We start from the raw sequence: 18,268 nt of genomic DNA, 5'->3' as shown, positions 1-18,268 counted from the left end.
CCAAAATTGGTTGCGCCATTGTGATTGGCATAATTTTTAGAGCCTACGGTGAAATTTAATTGAAAATTGATTCGGATCAAATTAATTGGATTAAATTAGTGCTAAGTGCTCAAATATGTAATATTAAATTAATGAGGCCTAGTGGGCTTATATATGGGACCATTATATGTGCAATTCCCTCTTTTATTTCACTCTTGGCTGATTTAACTCTCTAGAGGAGGAGAGACCCGAAATTAGAGAGAGAGAGGGGAGAGAATCAAGGTTTTGGTCTTAAAGCATGATACTTTGAAGCCATACTCAAGAAATTGCTATTGATTGGAGAAATTGAGCCTCTAGGTAGGTAATTGATCTTGAATTCATAAGTTGAATTTGTAATTTTGTAGGTTCAAGGTTCACTTGTGATCAAGAGCTTAATTTGAGTTGAATTTGTTGAATTGGGAGCTTATATGAGCATGCGTGTGCCTGATTGCTATAATTTTGCATATTCATGCATGAACCATGTTGAACAAGAGGAATTGGGCACCAAATCTCACATGCATGCATGGTTTTCATAAGTTCCATGATCATGAACCTTATTTGTACCATTTGAACTCAAATTGGAAGCCAACCTACTTGCATGTTTGATTTTTGAAGAAATGGAGCCTATGTGAAGTTTGGAGCCTATGTGAAGTTTGAAATATATGGGTTTTGTTCATGATAAAGAAATGAGAGTTGTTTGAGAATGAGATGATGACTTTGAACAATTTGATGTAATATCCTCACACTCTCATGTAATATAATGTGTTTTTATGTTTTTGGAACTGAAATCATGAATTGAACCCCTTGAACATCGAAATTGAAGCCCAAGAACAATTCTGGGTTTTCCAGAATTTTGATGTCCGCTCGAGCGTGAATTTCGTGCTCCTAGTATTTTTACAGACTTGGATGTCCGCTCGAGCGGGAAAGTCCACGCTCGAGCAGGGAGCTATGTAGACAGACCTTCAGCTCGAGCATCCGAGTTCACGCTCGAGCGTAAAAATGATGCATCCAGCACTTTTTACAGACATGGCGTCCGCTCGAGCGGGGTAATTTCACGCTCGAGCGCTAGACTTCAAGCTCGAGCGTAATTTTGATGCTCCCAGTACTTTTGCAGGCCTCAAGGGTCTGCTCGAGCGGGGACCCTGTTTTTCTGAAATTTTGTTTATGCATTCTGAGTTCCGTTTTCTGTTCTCTTTCACTTCTAAGTACTCTTAGGCATGCATTGAGCATTGTAATTGAATTAAAGAGATAAGAATAAAGCCTAAAGAGGAAAATGTGAATTTAAGAACGGATTGAATTGTTGGTGGCTCTTTTGTGTTCATAGACTGTGTAGGGTCGAGCTCTAGGGCAAACCAACCAACTGATTACTGCGAGTAACATCGATATTTTGAAGTTTGTCAATTGTCCAATTGCTTATTTCTCTACCAGTCTGCTAGTTTGAATTATGGACAACCGTTTTGACATAAATGATTGGGCCGAAGGCCGTTTTGACATGAATGAATGGGCCAAAGGCCGTTTCGACATGAATGAATGAGCCGAAAGCCGTTTCGACATGAATGAATGGGCCGAAGGCCGTTTTGACATGAATGAATGGGCCAAAGGCCGTCTTGACATGAATGGATGTGCCAAAGGCTGTCTTGACATGAATGGATGGGCTAGAGGCCGTTTTGATACAAATGAGTGGGCCAGAGGCCGTTTGACAAGAATGAAAGATAAATGGGCACAGTCACTTGACTTAAATTGCGTATATAAATGGGAAACAAAAATGTGAATTGGGCCCAAGGCCGTTCGGAGTATATTGTTCTACATATTGTTTGTATCTTCTTATTTGATATTATTCACTGGGCTATCGCTCACGCTCATTCATGTGTTTGTAGGTGAGCCAAGGGAGGTCCAGACCCAGCTCCAGTGAAGTCTGTGTGGAACAACCGAGTTTTGGAGAGTCAGCCCTAGTGTCTCACGCACGAGACCTGTCTTCGCCTTTCTGCTATACTATTTTATTTTTGTCATGTTGGCGAGGACTTTACATATGTCTGTATATAGTTGTCATGGGTTGACTTATTTTTGGATGATCTTGTTTGTACAGAACTTATGCTACTGCATTTCTGTTGTGAGTTATTAATGTATATGTGTTTGGTTGTATGGATGTGTCATGTAAGCACAGCTCTATGGACAAAGTTTTGAACTACTTCCGTTTGGCCCTCAATATCTCTGTTAAAAATACATTTGTTTTGGTCTGAGGCCGTAGGTAATCTCATGATTACTGGCCGGTTATGTCCTTAACCCACGGGGGCGGGTTCGGGTTATGACAGTGTCGGTAGTCACGGACGGGTCTTCCTCCTCCGTCTCCTTCGATTTTTTCTCTCTCTCTCTTCTCTATTTGTGTTTTGTTGGTTCTATTTTTAAGTTTTAGAATAAGGAGCGAAAAGATAAAGACCAAGGGGTAAAACAGATATTTCAATACCCGAGAGGTTACTGTTCATTCAAGGCAAAAAATATTGTTCACTATACATTGGTGCTTTATATATATATTGTATAGATAATAATTAGGGTAAATTACACTTTCACCCCCTGTGGTTTGTCCCAAAAATATGGAGCCTCCCTGTAGTTTCATTTGTAACACTTAAACCCCTAAACTTAATACTAAACTATAATTTTGGACGGACGTAACAGAAGTAATAAAAAGTCATAAATACCCTTAGATATTTTCCACTCAGTCATTTTATTTGTATTACTTCGTATCTCTGTTTTCATCTTCTCTCTCTCTCTCTCTCTCCATCTTCTCTCTCACCGTGAGCTCCATGTCACCACCACCTTTCAACACCAAGCCAACATGTGTATCCAGCTATGCCATGTCAAGCTATATCCGCAGACGTGCTAGCTTGAATATAACATTTGCAATGCGCATCATGCGCGTGAACCATCTTTCTCTCTTGCCCAATGCCGGATACCATGCTTACAGCTTCACTACCACCCTCATCCCCATCTCACAACCTCATCACCAGTGACGGCTGGTCAAACACAACAAACCGAAGCTTCTAAAATAGTCGTAGCTAGAGAGCAACAAACATCAGTCAATCTAAAATCGAACACCGGAGTAGGAAAGAAATTTTCGGAGTGGTTTAAGCTCCCAAAGCCGCAACAATTCCTTACTGAAATGAACCCGCATTGCAGCGCTATTGCACCTACTCACATGGGACTACCGGAGTAGACCAAAGCAGCAACACACCGCACAATCACGCTGGTGAAACTAATGCCGAATGAGAACAAATCAGAGTAGAAATATCACAGAGGGGACCCTTGTAACCAACACCAGTGACTTACCATCTCCGACATCAACACAAAACAGACAACCTGGACATGGAGAGCACCGTTACCGGAGACCAAAACTAGTCCAACGCCAGAGAAAAAGACACACATAGGTGCATGAGAGAAACCAACAAAGTAAAGCAACAACCAGGTACTAAAACAAGCCGACGAGCTCTAAACCCACCACTCCTTTCACCACCATGATTGGAACTTTCTCTCTCTAGAGAAAATCTAGAGAGAGAGACTCTTTGCAACATGAGCTACACACCGTAAGCTTAACCAGCCAAGAAACCAGACTGGACTAAGCTCAAACACAACCACCACCATGCGCGTTGAGACCACCAACACCAACGACAAGAAGCAAACCGGCAGGACGACATCCTCCAAGACTGGTGGCACTAACTTCACAACATCATCTAAATTTCCCATCTTGAAGGCCCAAGCTGGATAGAGCAACCATGAATAGAATAACACTCCAGCCATAGTCTGAACACCATATGGCCAAACCAATGATGCATTGGAACAACACCAAAACTCCATACTCACAAACTAGTTCTATATATAGCTAGATGCACATGTCACCACCACCTTTCAACACCACCTTGGAAAAGATAAAGTGGGTTTTGTTGGTATAAATCCCATCAAAAAAAAATTTCAACGCTCACCATTGGATTTTTTTTTAACCCTCTTCCTCACTTTTTTTTTTTTTTTTTTTTTTTCCTTTTTATGAAAGTAGCCATGGCTGTTCTAGTTTAAGCAGCCACCTACATATAACACCTCAAACCAAAAAAATATGAAGTTGTGAGGTAAAAACTATTTCAAGTTCCAACTATTCTTTGCATTATAATTTGCAACTTTTATTGAACAATTCAAAAAAATAATTTCCTTTAATTCTAACTGGTCCGATCCATTTGACAAATTTATTTGGAGATTTGCTTTTGAAGATGTGTGTATATATATTAGCTGTAGTGCTGCTGAATGAGAATGGTGTGGCAGTGCAGTGGGTAACGCCTTGGTTTGTTAGATGAAGCGAATGATAAGGAAAGGGAAATGAGAAGGAGATGGAGGGTGGATGGTGGTGGGGAATTGCAGGCTAGTTTTGCTGTGCAGTGAGAAAGAAATCCTGAGATAATCTAGGCAATTTCAGAGGCCTCAATGTGGTTGTTGCATATTTTTATAATAAGGGGAAGGAGAAAGGGTGTTTTGGTCCAAAAGTGTAATGTTTTTGGCAGGAGAGAATGCTACGTACACTTTTATACTCGTGAATCTCACGCTCTAATTAAATAAACGGATCTGTCAAAAATTACAATTTGACATTTAGTTTAGGGGTTTAAGTGTTACAAATGAAACTACAAGAAGGCTCCGTGTTTTTAGGGCAAACCACAAGGGGTTAAAGTGTAATTTACCCTAATAATTAAGTTTTTAAATTTTAACTTTATTTGAATATAATCTTCCTCTATCATTTACAATTAAAATTAAGACTCATGTAAACTATGTAAAGCACATTTTTAAAATATTAGAGAAAAAACTTTTATTAAAAAAATTACTTTTCTCCTTAATTTTTACTCAAAATTCATTATAATTATTTATGTTTCAACTTTCATATCAAACCATAAAGATGAGAAACTGACAACCACAATAAAATATAAGGATTAAAGTATTAGGACTTAACTACTGCAATTAGAAGATAAAGAATCAAAATAAATTTGAAACAAAAATTCAAAGAATCAAACATAGTCAAGATAAAAGAAAATGACAAAATCAATATTGTTTGAATTATTGAATACTCGTTGCATTTGCTTTGCCAAAAACCAAATGCTCTAACAATCATGCATATAGCCGAGATAGTTAAAAATATTTGGAGAGAGAGATGCTTATAAGTTGACAATACCAATAATACATCGAAACAATTTATCATATTACATCCTTGGGGCACAAGCATTTGCACAATTGCACATCTGACTATTAGAAAGCCCCTTTTTTCTCAGTTTAGCACCGGACTTCAACTTCAAAGCATCGGCACCAAACCCACCACAATGAATCATCAACAAAATCTGACCAACATCAAAAAGAGTGAAACAACAAAAAAGACAAATGTTGAAAGCCCCAACTGATATATGAGCATATTGCGAGTCTAGAGATTACAATTACAGAGGGGCTTCATGTAGGTAGTATTTGTAAAGTTTCCACAACACAGTTAACAGTTACTAACTCTACCGTCTTCAGATTTGCTGTCAATTGTTGACAGAAACCAATTATGCAGTAACAACACCAGAGACCCATGGAACAATCACGGGCACATTTGGGTGGGAGTTCCTATAAGATTCCGAATACTTGTCTTTGAAATTCACTCTGGGTTTTTCCGCCTGTGTTATAATGATCAGAGCAAGAACAGCCAAAAATTCAGATGCCATTAAAGTTAAATTGCAAAATCGGTCGGCCTTGTTTGGTGAAGCTTATGGGGCTGCTTATAGCATTCCTTTATTATGAAAATTGTGCCCGAGTGTTTAGTGCAGCTTTTATTTACAACTTGTGAGGCAAAATAGCTTAAAAAAAGCAGGAGCGCAACAGTGCTTTTAGCTTTTACTTCTAATTATTAGGTTTTATTTAAAAAAGAGAACTTAATAACTTCATAAGAAGGTACGCCAATGCTTACATATTTGAGCCAGCACTCCATATGTTTGTGCTCATAAACGTCGGGGGAATAGCACCCTGTCTCTGATGGGCAATATACCCATATATTGCATTTCTTTTCGCCTGGTCTGGCACGTTTTGAATGATCCAAGCAAGCCTGACAACAGTCATATGCACTTTCTTTATGGTGGGTAAGGCCCCATCTGACCGCAGCACCATCATAATCCGTATGAAGTTCAGGATGGCATTCAGGAGGAAGTTGCCTTCCAGCTAAAATTTCATCATCTGGAGAGAACATACATGCCGCAGTAAATATCAATTCAAGAAAACAATACAATCTAATTTTTTCCCTTTCAAAATAGGTCATATATCGGAGATCAATTCTTCAAACTAGCAAAATAAATATTGATTTATTACTGAAATCTGTTGCACCCTCCAGTTTGTCATCATGTTCCTCATTATTGATTTCAACTGGTATCCAAAGACCAATTTCGTTTGACAGCTGACTCCAACCGGACTCTGAAGCTCTTGCAAGCGTCCCTACAAGCATATCCCCTTGCAATTCTAAGTGACAATGATCCTTCTAGACAAAAATTGTCACAAAAGCGACTTAAATTCTTACTGATGGATTTTAAATATTTCCTATAGCCCAAATAGTCTTCAAACCCATAAAAAAAAAATAAAAAAATAAATAACTCTTCCAAACATGGATGTGATAAGAGAGGAGATTCTACCAGCTTCCTTTGGCGGAACAGTTGAGCTCAAGGTCTTTCCAAGAGTAGTTGTTTTGCTTCTTTTAGCTTTTCCTTGCGCCAGCTTTCAACAGCTTCTGTCATAGAAAACAATATCAATAGGATATCAGGAAAGATAAGGGGAGCTAATATTATAGACAACAAAAAGATTGCAAGATAGAAGATTACATAATTCACTACAACTGTTTTTTCACATTATTATCATTAAGGGTGCACAAAATACCCAGAAAATCCGAGAACCAAAGGGTCTGGTCGGGTTAGTTTGGTTTTTCCAATACATTCCTCGGAAGATCCCATGGTAGACACAGAGATAATACCCCTTTCAGATTGGCAGAAAATACTACACTGGTGCACTGGTGCACCATCCATAACGAGGAATTACCAGGGGAAAAACTAGCAATAAGATTGTGCTCTATCTCCAACACACAACCCATTTGGTTCCAAATTTATTTAAGAACAACTACAAATTTGTTGTCGACTTCATAGTAAATATGAATTTAAGGTAATACCTTTTGAATCAACCATATATATAAAAGCACTACATTATCAAGTCTAGAGTAACTAGATTCATGATCCAAATCCAACCCCTGCCATTATTTCAACAAGAAATAATTTCCCACTACCCTATACTATTTGGTTGAGTTTTCAGAATAAGTTTTCTAGAAAATTTTGAAAAAATATTTTGGTGAAAAAAAAAAAAAAAACACTCATCATTAATTTCGTATAGTTTTCTTTTTAGTTGGAAGGAAATAATTTTTAAAAATTCAAAAAAACATCTTTTGTAGTGCTTAGTTTTGTCAAACTAGTTTCTAATTTTTCAACCAAAAAAAAAAAAAAAAAAAAAAAAATCAGAAAACAACTTCTGAGAACTCAATCAAACCCAAAGTACATTGAAATGTACCTAAGGATAACCAATGCTACTTTCTGTGTGATGTGGCATTGGTAATTCTAGTAATAAGACTTTCAGTTTGTAGTAAATGTAAAGCAACACTACAGAGACAGTGTGTGAACAGATCTAAAGACTTGTTTGTCCATGAAACAATTAAAAATGCCAATGTATCTTCAAGGAGACATCAAATCAAAACCAAATACATACTGAACCCACCAATTGATAATCAAATATTAGATAAGAATGTGTCCATTAGTCAAGAAATAAAACATAATAATTAAGGAAGCTTACGAATCATTGACAATTTGCAAGGATGCAGCAACCAACCAAAGATCGTCAAATGTTCAATACAAATGTATCACAAAAAATAGTGGACATAAAACATTATAATTAAGGGCAATATAATATCCATGAGCTTTAACATCAATCACTTCATCCCATAGCATAAAAAAAATGTTTTGCACAATATCCAGGGAAAAAGGTCCTGATAGATTTGGTTATAAGAGAAGAGGCAATGACAATTGAAGAAGGATCATCTCTCGTCATTGCCTAAACAGATTCCATTCTTTTGATCATGCAAATTCAAAATAAGGGACATTTTCATAATCCAAATTCGCTAAGATGAAGACCAAAAATGAAATTCTTGTGAAGATGGACAAATTCAACTTTGGAAGGGTTCCATTAGCAGGATTTTTAAAATGATCACCTGAATGCAGGATATCAACAAAATTAAGGTGTTCTTTACAAGCAATTCCCTGTGGTTTATTTGGAGTTGAATTAATAATAATAATCCAAACATGCAATATCCACCTAAATCACGAGATTTGCCAAACCACATGATACTGATTAGATTGATGTTGTTTATGCAAACCTCAAACATATTAGTTAGAATGTCACATTGCAACAAGTCCAGTTCAACTTCAACAAAATTTGACAGGTTTGGATAGTCCATCTGAGATCCAACCACCTACTTTTAGATGGTCCATCTGAGATACAACCCCCAATGCATCTGGATCTCCGACATGGCTTCCCAAGTCATCGCCATAGTACCTCTCCATGAGGTAGTCATCCTTTGTGAGGCAGCCATCAAGAGGCAACTCTTAGGCCGCTTCGCTTGGCATGCTCAGCTTAGTGGCTCACCGTCTCAAGTGCATATCTTCTGATACTTGTCATGCCAATTTAGTTGAGGAACACGGCTTGAGAACCTCCTCTTGGGGTGGTGCCTCAATCATGGGGAGTCCAGCTGACTCATGACCCTTCATCAAGGTTCCACATAGAACTCACCTTGAGAGAGAGAGAGAGAGAGAGAGAGAGAGAGAGAGGCATCTACAAGAAGATAGAGAATGTTGACCAAGGCAGGTGACTAAACATATTTACCCAATGCATCTCCTTGATATGAACCCTGAGGTTTGAACATTGGTGCAGTTGGATCAAGAGAACATTGGTGCAGTTGGATCAAGAAGGATAACTCCTATTTATAGGTTGTAGTTGTAGACAATCCTAAAAACTCATGGAAACCTTCTCAAACTAATCCCACCCAACATAAATACCTAGTAAGACTCAAATCGTATCACAAAAGCTATTAAAAGTCCTAGTAGAAAGAAAATAGAGCAACATTAAATCAAAGGCTCCTAACAAAAATAACCATTTAATCAAGGTTCTGAAAAACGGTGGTGGTAGCGCGGTTGCGGTTGCGGGGTGTAAAGGTCGTAGAGTAAAGGTTACGGTAACCGGAACCGTGAATTTTTTTATTCTTTGTACAATTTGAAAAAAATTTACCGATACGCATATTTTTTTTTTCCATAATCATATTTATTGGGTTTAAAATAAATATTGATCAATTTTTATAAATTTTTAAGTATGATCCAACATATTTCATATTTTTAAATCACTATAAATTGAGTTTTTTTATATTTTATTTTAATAATTAATGGCTTTATATTATACAAAAAATCAATCACTAACTATTATATATAAGATAAACAATGATAAAAGTAAAAGGATAAATAATAGCCTAAATATATATATATATATATATATATTTTAACCAAGTTAAATAGATAATGACCACACTTATTATTATTATTATTTTCAAACAATATATAGATACACACACAAACAAAATGGTTAAGTGATACCAACTAAATAGAATAACATAGGTCTTACAGCTTCAACAAATCAATAATATGTTCTTTATCTTCCCTCTTCTCTCTCTCTCTCTCTCTCTATCTCTTGCTCTTCCATCTTCTCTCTTTATCTTCCCTCTTCTCTCTATCTCTCTTCCCCCATTTTCAGCTTTTTTTTTTGTGCATTTTTTCGAAAGAAGCAGTTTGGAACCATTATGTAACGGTGCGTAACAGGCCGTTACGGCTGTTATGGCACCGTTACGACCGCTACGGCCGCCGCTACGACCGACACACCTGTGAATCTCAATCACACTGCAAAAGCGGCCGTAACGGGTGGCGGTAACCACCACAACCGTTGCGTAACGGCGTTGCATAACGGTTGCGGCCGTTTTTAAAACCTTGCATTTAATAGTAATAATCAATTTATTATCTTCTTGTGGGTCCTACATTAACAAGGCAGCAGCATCTCCTTTGATGGGTACATTGAAGGTGTTTAGATTTCCAGGCAGCTCTTAACACACTCTTAAGAAGAGCGAAATAATTAATAATCCAAACCACCACCACATAGAGTATGATTCATTAACATGGTTTTTTAATTATTATGATCATTTGTTTGTGAGGAAGGAAAAATAACAAAAGAAATAGCTTGGATCCCACGCTGGTTAAGCTAGCAATAATTCTAATGAGAGCCACCATGTGGCATGTGAACACCATCAAAATAACAATTCAGTAACCTATATGAACACAACCTCATTAAAAAGATGAGGGATGAGGAAGTTTCCTCAAACATAAGAAACTTATTCCTACGAGACTTAGCAATAAGATGTGGCCACTAGAGGTTTGCTTGGTCTTTAACTTTAGTGCCTCCAAGGATTAGTTCTCGATTGTTCACATATGAGGTAACTCGGACCCAATTGGGCTGGGCAAGGCGCGAGAGATACCCTGGATTATCAAAAAAGATGTGCACCATATCTTATCATTAAGGGAAATCTCTAAAAGATGGGACTTGGGCAACAAGCATACTGTTAAAACCTATCACCTACTTCACCCACTAAACCTAACCCACTACACCACTACCACCTCACCTACTCCACTAAACCTAACCCACTACACCACTACCACCTCCACTTCACCTACTCCACCTACCACCTCCACTTTACCTACTTCATCTACCACCTACTACCACCTACTCTTCTATATATAGGAATCATTGTAACATTCAATAATACAACAATCAATAATACAATCAATATCTATACAATTCTCTATTTCTCTATACATCAATTTTAACATGGTATCAGAGCTAGGTTAAGAACCTAGTCATTCTGCTTCACCGGCGGGCGGCAGCCTCGCCTTGGCCGCCCGCCGGACCTCTACACATACCTTGACTCCGCTGCCACTAAACCCAATTCAACATTCACCTTCAAGATCAGAGCATCATCACCATCATCCATCTTGGTCACCTACACCAAACACACTCTTTCTCTCTCTCTCAAGGACACCCACCATTTTGTCAACTTTCCACCCTATCTTCCTTCACCTTTTACACCCCACTCCCGCCGATGAAGATCATCGGACTAGTCGCCGTCGTCCACGGCTTCACCGGCGAGTCGAGCTGGCTCATTCAGCTCACCTCCGTCCTCTTCGCCAAGTCCGGCTTCGCTGCAAATCCTGGAAAATTAGTTCATCTGGGATGTGGGGAAGGACCTCCTGTACTGTTTCAGCCATGGAAAGTATGTTTGCTATGTCATCATTTGCAGACTGTGAAGCAGTCCTCAAATGTAAACCACCAGCACCTCCAGGGTATCTTGCAGAACCAGGAGGAGGAATTGGTGAAGTGGACGTACCAGCCTGAGATGGATTCATAGGCCAAAGGCTCCAAGTAGCATCTTCAAGGGCAGTCTGCGCATAGGTTTCTCCTACAGCTGCAAGATGCCTCATCATCATCTGAACTCTCCCTAGTCCAACCGACCCAGTACCAGTAGATGGACCAGCTCCATCCAGACCTTGGTCAGACCAAGTATGCAACCAACTTGAATCCAATCCTGCCCCCCTCCAAGTACCACTTTCTAAAGGGTTCTGTATCTGATTGGGGAACACTCCTGTGGGCAGGGTATGACCAGGAGGATTATGCCGATCAAGTCCGGAACTTATTTGATGGGCAAGTTGCTCATCAGTTGAAACATCTACTACACGAGGGCTTGTTTTCCACATGGCTGCTCCATCAACAATCATGAGCTTCACCAATTTATTCTACTCTCTCTCTATCTCTCACAGAGCTTCATACACACACACCCATTCTTCTTTTATTTATTTAATTACACCCACCAAGTTTGTTTCATTCTCATTATCACATCCATATACACCCTTATCATCATGTTCCCTACTTTCTTTATTTTATATATATATATATCTTTTTATTATATTATTACTCCAACCCTCTCCACTTTCACACCACGCCGTCTGATCCCACTATACCCTTTTTTTTTTTTTTTTATCTTCCTTCTTTCAAAAAAAAAAAAAAAAAAAAAACATTCTCACCCCTTTTTTCTGCATGTTCTTCCTACCATCCGGGTTTGCACAACACATTTGTTTTATTCATATCAGGGGATCAACCCCGATCACAATTTTACACCAAAAAAAAAAAAAAAAAACAAAAAACAAAAAACAAACCCACAAACAACACCAAAACAACCACATCCACAGGCGGGATTTTTCTTCTCTACTCTGCCGCCGGTCTCTTCTTTTTGCCTCCGTCCTGGGCGGTCCTTGACGGTGCTGCCTCCGTGTTTCCCACGCCACCGAGCACGTTCACTCCTCCCTGCTCCTTCACTACAGCATATGGCGGACCTCCAAACCGGAACATAACGGTGGCCTTCCGCTTCAGCTCCTTATTTTCCGCCTTTAGCACACTTATCTCTGCTCGCGCATCCTTATACATGCGCTGGAGCAGAGCCAGTTGGGCGTTTAACTGCTGCACCTCATTTGTCCTACTCTGCAGCCGGTGCGACAAGTTTGTGACCGCAGTCATGGTTTCCACACATGACTTCAATGTATACTGATTCGCCTCAATATCTGATTGCGCTGCCATTCTTTGCTCCACAGACCGCATAGGAAAGGTCAACGGAGCAAACTCAGGGGCGTTTGGTTGAGGTTCAAGGGCAACCGCACCGGTTATCTCTCTTGTGGACTCGTTGAGGTCGGGAAAGAGAGTAAGCAGACCACGGGAAGAAGAGGCCATGTTCTGGGTAGCTGGACGGGAAGAAGAGGCCATGTTATGGGTTGCTGAGTGTTTCAGAGACGGGTTGGTTACAGAGTGTTTACAGAGTGTTTCAGAATGCCAATGTTCAGCGGTTTCAGACTGGTTTGCACAGCCTCCGCCTCAACCTTGGTTTAAATAGCCAGGGCCGATCCGCGCATCGCGCGCCACTTGATGCCAGACGACAAAACGGGCGCGCAAGCCAAGGTAATCACGCGCCTCGCCATCATGTCCGGCACGCCTTTTTATGGATTGGGCACGCCTTTTGATGGCACGCCTTTTGACAGATTGGGCACACCTTTTGAGGGTGCGACTTTTTATGAGTCTGACAAGACTCTGTAAACTGTCCCGACATTGATTCCGGTTAGCTCCTTCATGGGTCCGACAAGACTCTGTAAACTGTCCCGACATTGATTCCGGTTAGCTTCTTCATGGGTCCGACAAGACTCTGTAAACTGTCCCGACATTGATTCCGGTTAGCTCCTTCATAGGTCCGACAAGACTCTGTAAACTGTCCCGACATTGATTCCGGTTAGTTTCTACAAGGGTCCAGCAAGACTCCGTAAACTGTCACAACAACTGTCACAACATTGTCTGCTCCAACGGTCCGGCATGACCCCATAAACTGTCTTCTACATCGGTCCGACACGAGCCAGTGTCTTCTACATCGGTCTGCCATAACCATACAGTCTCCTACAACCGTCTGACACGACCATACAGTGTCTCCTATCCATTTTTTTATTTTTCAGTGTATTTTCTTGTTTTGTTACTCTCTCCAAACTCGAGTTGGTTAGTTCCTATCCCCCTTGAGTTTGCGGGGGGCTGTTAAAACCTATCACCTACTTCACTCACTAAACCTAACCCACTACACCACTACCACCTCACCTACTCCACTAAACCTAACCCACTACACCACTACCACCTCCACTTCACCTACTCCACCTACCACCTCCACTTTACCTACTCCATCTACCACCTACTACCACCTACTCTTCTATATATAGGAATCATTGTAACATTCAATAATACAACAATTAATAATACAATCAATATGTATACAATTCTCTATTTCTCTATACATCAATTTTAACACATACTTACATAGCAAGGATCCTCACATTATGAATAGACCTACAACCTCATAGGCCAAGGTATGTGATACAAAAAAACACAAGAACAGTATCATTTATATTTGAAGACCTTCGCTGACTTAAGCATTAGAATGTCCTCTGGTCTTGTTTCGCAGCAATTAAAAGATTGATGCATACTCATATCATGTCCAGAACAAAATCAACTTGTTGGTACCTTTTTCCTTCTATAGTTTACTTTTTCTTTATGCTTACTCACCTTTTTCTTTATTTTCTTGTTGGTACCTTTCTTTTGGTTGGTGGCAGGGAGTGTCAAAGTGGGGTTCTTAACAAAATAAAATGCTATACATTACTCTAACTAATACATATATTCAAATTCCTAAGAGGCCATAGCTTGCCTATCCTATCTATATGGAGTGTTTGGAGATAGTCTATACTTGCACCCAACTTTTGATTTATTTGTATAAAGTGAGTGCCCTTTGACTCACACCCATGTATCCACACTTGTCACCATGACCCATCAATAGGAAAAAATGATAGGGACCCCAAATGTTTTACCAACATTTCTATCAAATGTCTCACATGGGTGTAGGACCCACACTATGTGGGTCCTATGTGAGTCTCACACCCATATGAGACATTTAGTAGAAATGTTGGTAAAACATTTGGGATCCTTAGCATTACTCCATCAATAATAGACCATAGAAATCGTTTTAGATGAGTTTCTCTCTGATTATACTTATTTTTGTTTCATAAGTTCTCTGTTATTATTATAATCTTTATGGGTCTAATCATTTATCTTAGGTTCTTTACTTTTATTCTTCTTTCTTAAATTCTCTCTCCCCTATATATATCTTACCTCTATAATTTTTGTTGGGTGCACGTATCAAATAAATAAGATAATTGGTTGCACTCACAAATATCTTTTTTCCCTACTTGGAAATTGGAGCCTTAGATAAAAAATAGCAATTAGACGCATCCTAACCAAACAAAAATCAGTTTTTTTTTTTCTTCTCAATCCAAGCACAACACAGCATAAGTATCAACATTTTCTTTTGTTATCATAAAAGAAAATGAATGGAAACCTGTTTCATATTTGTTCTTAAAAATTTTAAAGCAACCAACACAACCAAATGCCTAAATAAACCATGCTAATTTGTTAGCCATTAACTAAAACAAGTTCTTAAAACATTTTGTAGATGAAAAGATCACTTTACAATGCATAACCATTTGTATCAGACAACATAGGCTAACAATTTTTTCGATCTGCAAGCATAGGGTAAGAATCACATATTCTTCCGAGAAAGTGTCAGATAAGAATCACATTAAGAAAGGATTGTGTTATGTTTGATACATATTGGACATGCCCCTGAAATGTGTCTTATTTTTAAAAATTAGAACCAAACATGCTTCAAATACTTGTAGGAAGAGTGTGCCCATCACTTAAATACACAAAACACATCACAAATTTGAAGAAAATAGCTCAAGTCAATGATTAAAATCAAAATAATGTGAATTCATACCTATTAATTCCTAAGTCTGAAGTGTAAAACTTCCAATTTGTTTAGGGCATTTCGAGATAGCCATTAACACTTTTCATTAACACTTCTTTTCTAATATATAGGATGGGGGAAAAATCTCTCTAATTGTTTTGATATAATAAAATGTATGTATATATATATATATAACAAATAAATGTAATTATTATTATCATTATGTATTTAAAACATATATTTTATCTATCGTCCTGTCTTTATTTTTTGAAAATTACTGTATATACCCGTGTTTTGTGTCCGCATCTATGCTTCTTAGGTCATAGAAAATGGGTTTTCAAAGTTTTAGGAGTTTCCCATCATATATATAGACTTCCAAAGAAGCAGGTTTTCTGTCAAAATTAAATTTAACCTTAACCAAAATAGAAAAAAGATCCAACTATGTGATACTTAATTGGAAACAATCAGTTTACAATCTTTCACTCATTCATCAAGTTGCACTGCCAATGTTTAATACATCCACTATATAACTCACTGCTATATGCTTAACATTACCACAACTTTTAACAATTTACAGCTCATTGCCCACTTAATCAAACTAAAGTAAAAACTAAGAAAACTTACAACAGAATTAGACTTCCACCTTGTACAAAATATTGCCGTTGTGGGCATCAACTCTAATGCCAGTAAATGTTAAATAAGCAAGAAGGTTCAAAGTAACATGGTTTAAAGTTCCCATAAACTTCCATAAATAAGTTTTATTTTCAAGAAACAGCCAAAGTGTAAAAGAGACAATGTTTAAAATCTTGTTCTATATTGCAACTTTCCAAGCAGAATTAAAGTAGCAAAAGATGATATAGTATAGTATAGACAATTGTAACAGGGTAAAGAATAGAGGACCAAATATGAATTAACACTAACATCACGATGCAGGCAAAGAATGAACAGAATTGGTAAAGTTACTTGTTTAAGTAATATGTACTGACCTCGCTGCTCGCTCACATTGGCACCAGCTCTCAAGCCCCTCAACCTTCCAACGATCTCTCCGTTATCTTCTGTTTCAAGTGCTGCGGCAATTCGACCAGGCTTTGTTCACTTAAAAATTCCTTCTTGATTTCTTTTACCTTTTATCACAACAAAATGTTCCTCATTACACTATATTTTATCAATCCAATTAAACTTATCAAAAAAAATTCAAAAACATGGTACACAGATTCGCTGAAACCTAAAATGGGTCTTACCAATTTAATTACCTCTACAGGTTCGGACGCTTTTCGTATTCGAATTGAATCTTCCATTTTCCTAATCTGATCTGGGGTGTACTTAACAACTGTACAAAGAGGGAAGAACATAGAGAGCAACGCCAATGTTGATTGAGCATACGGTGAGAGTGGTTCGCTTGTACGAACACCATTTCCCTCTCCCATTATACCCCCACTCACCCCCACCCCTCGCCATCTTCCTCTCCCATTATACCCCCACTCACCCCCACCCCTCGCCATCTTCCTTCGTTAACTTCGCCTCCGTTTGGGAAGTGGGTTGGCTTTTTGGCTTTTTGGCTTTTTTGGCTATTTTAGCCTGGGCTAAAAAGTTTGGTTTGGGAAGGGCTTTTTGGCTTTTTGGATTTTTTGATTTTTTTTGTGAGAGAAGAGTGTAATGATTATGGGTTAGATGTGATGTTTTGTTTGTTGTGGCTAAAATAGCCTGGTTTGTCTTTTGTGGCTATTTTAGCCCCAACCCAACTTGCCAAACACCATCCATCCCACATATCTCTCTCTCCCTATATCTATATCTATCTATCCATCTATCTATCTATACTATTATAAATTGTGCACCTCTTATCTTATATGTCCCGACTCTCATACTAGTTAAGTTACATACACATTATAATATTATTTTTATTATTATTTTCTTTTATTTTTATTTATTTAAGTACACATTATAATATTAATTTTATTTTTATTTTATTTTTATTTTTATTTATTTAAATTACACACGCATCGCGTGTGCGCGGCCGCTAGTACTATTATAAAGTGAACACCTCTTATGGTGTCCTGAAGCTCTACTCTCCTCATGTCATGTGACAGTATTTTTTATTTTTAAAAAAAAAGTTAAACAAAGAGATGGGCAAGGCTTGAACCCATGACCATGGGTTTAAGTACGAGGACTCATATCACTTAAGCTAAGTACACATTACAATATTAATTTCATTATTATTTTTTTTTATTCTTACTTATTTAAATTGCACACACATCGTGTGTGCCACCCACTAGTACTATTATAAAGTGAACACCTCTTATGGCAGTAATTTTAATTTTTTTTTTTTTAAAAAAAATTAAACAAAGAGATGGGCAAGGCTTGAACCCATGACCATGGGTTTAAGTACGAGGACTCATACCACTTAAGCTAAGTACACATCATAATATTAATTTCATTATTATTTTTTTATTTCTACTTATTTAAATTGCACACACATCGTGTGTGCCACCCACTAGTATATATATATATATATTAGCAGCCGCGCACACGCGATGATGAATTATAATATGAATTTTACATTAAATTTTTTAATAATGCACATATAAATCACATGTATAATTATGTGTAATGTAACATTTAGGTCAAGTTTGACATGATTGAAAAAAAAATAAAAAGTCAAAAAGTCACTATCCTATTTAAATCACATCATCTTATTTAAGT

General features: G+C 38.0%; 2 pseudogenes across 1 annotated transcript; both read right to left on the bottom strand.

The window, feature by feature from the left end:
* Positions 1-5,198: 5,198 nt before the first annotated feature.
* Positions 5,199-17,041, bottom strand: LOC114275315 (uncharacterized; annotated as a pseudogene). Its single transcript, XR_014332507.1, has 6 exons — positions 16,810-17,041; positions 16,555-16,692; positions 6,696-6,790; positions 6,379-6,501; positions 5,984-6,246; positions 5,199-5,693 (listed from the first exon to the last, which is right to left on the bottom strand). The product of XR_014332507.1 is annotated as an uncharacterized LOC114275315 (transcript).
* LOC145792722 (E3 ubiquitin protein ligase RIN2 pseudogene) lies at positions 11,286-12,096 on the bottom strand (annotated as a pseudogene).
* Positions 17,042-18,268: the final 1,227 nt, after the last annotated feature.

This window comes from Camellia sinensis, chromosome 6, assembly GCF_055761805.1.
Source record: "Camellia sinensis isolate YWXY chromosome 6, ASM5576180v1, whole genome shotgun sequence".
NCBI lineage: Eukaryota > Viridiplantae > Streptophyta > Magnoliopsida > Ericales > Theaceae > Camellia > Camellia sinensis.
This window is presented reverse-complemented; position numbering and strand designations above follow the sequence as displayed.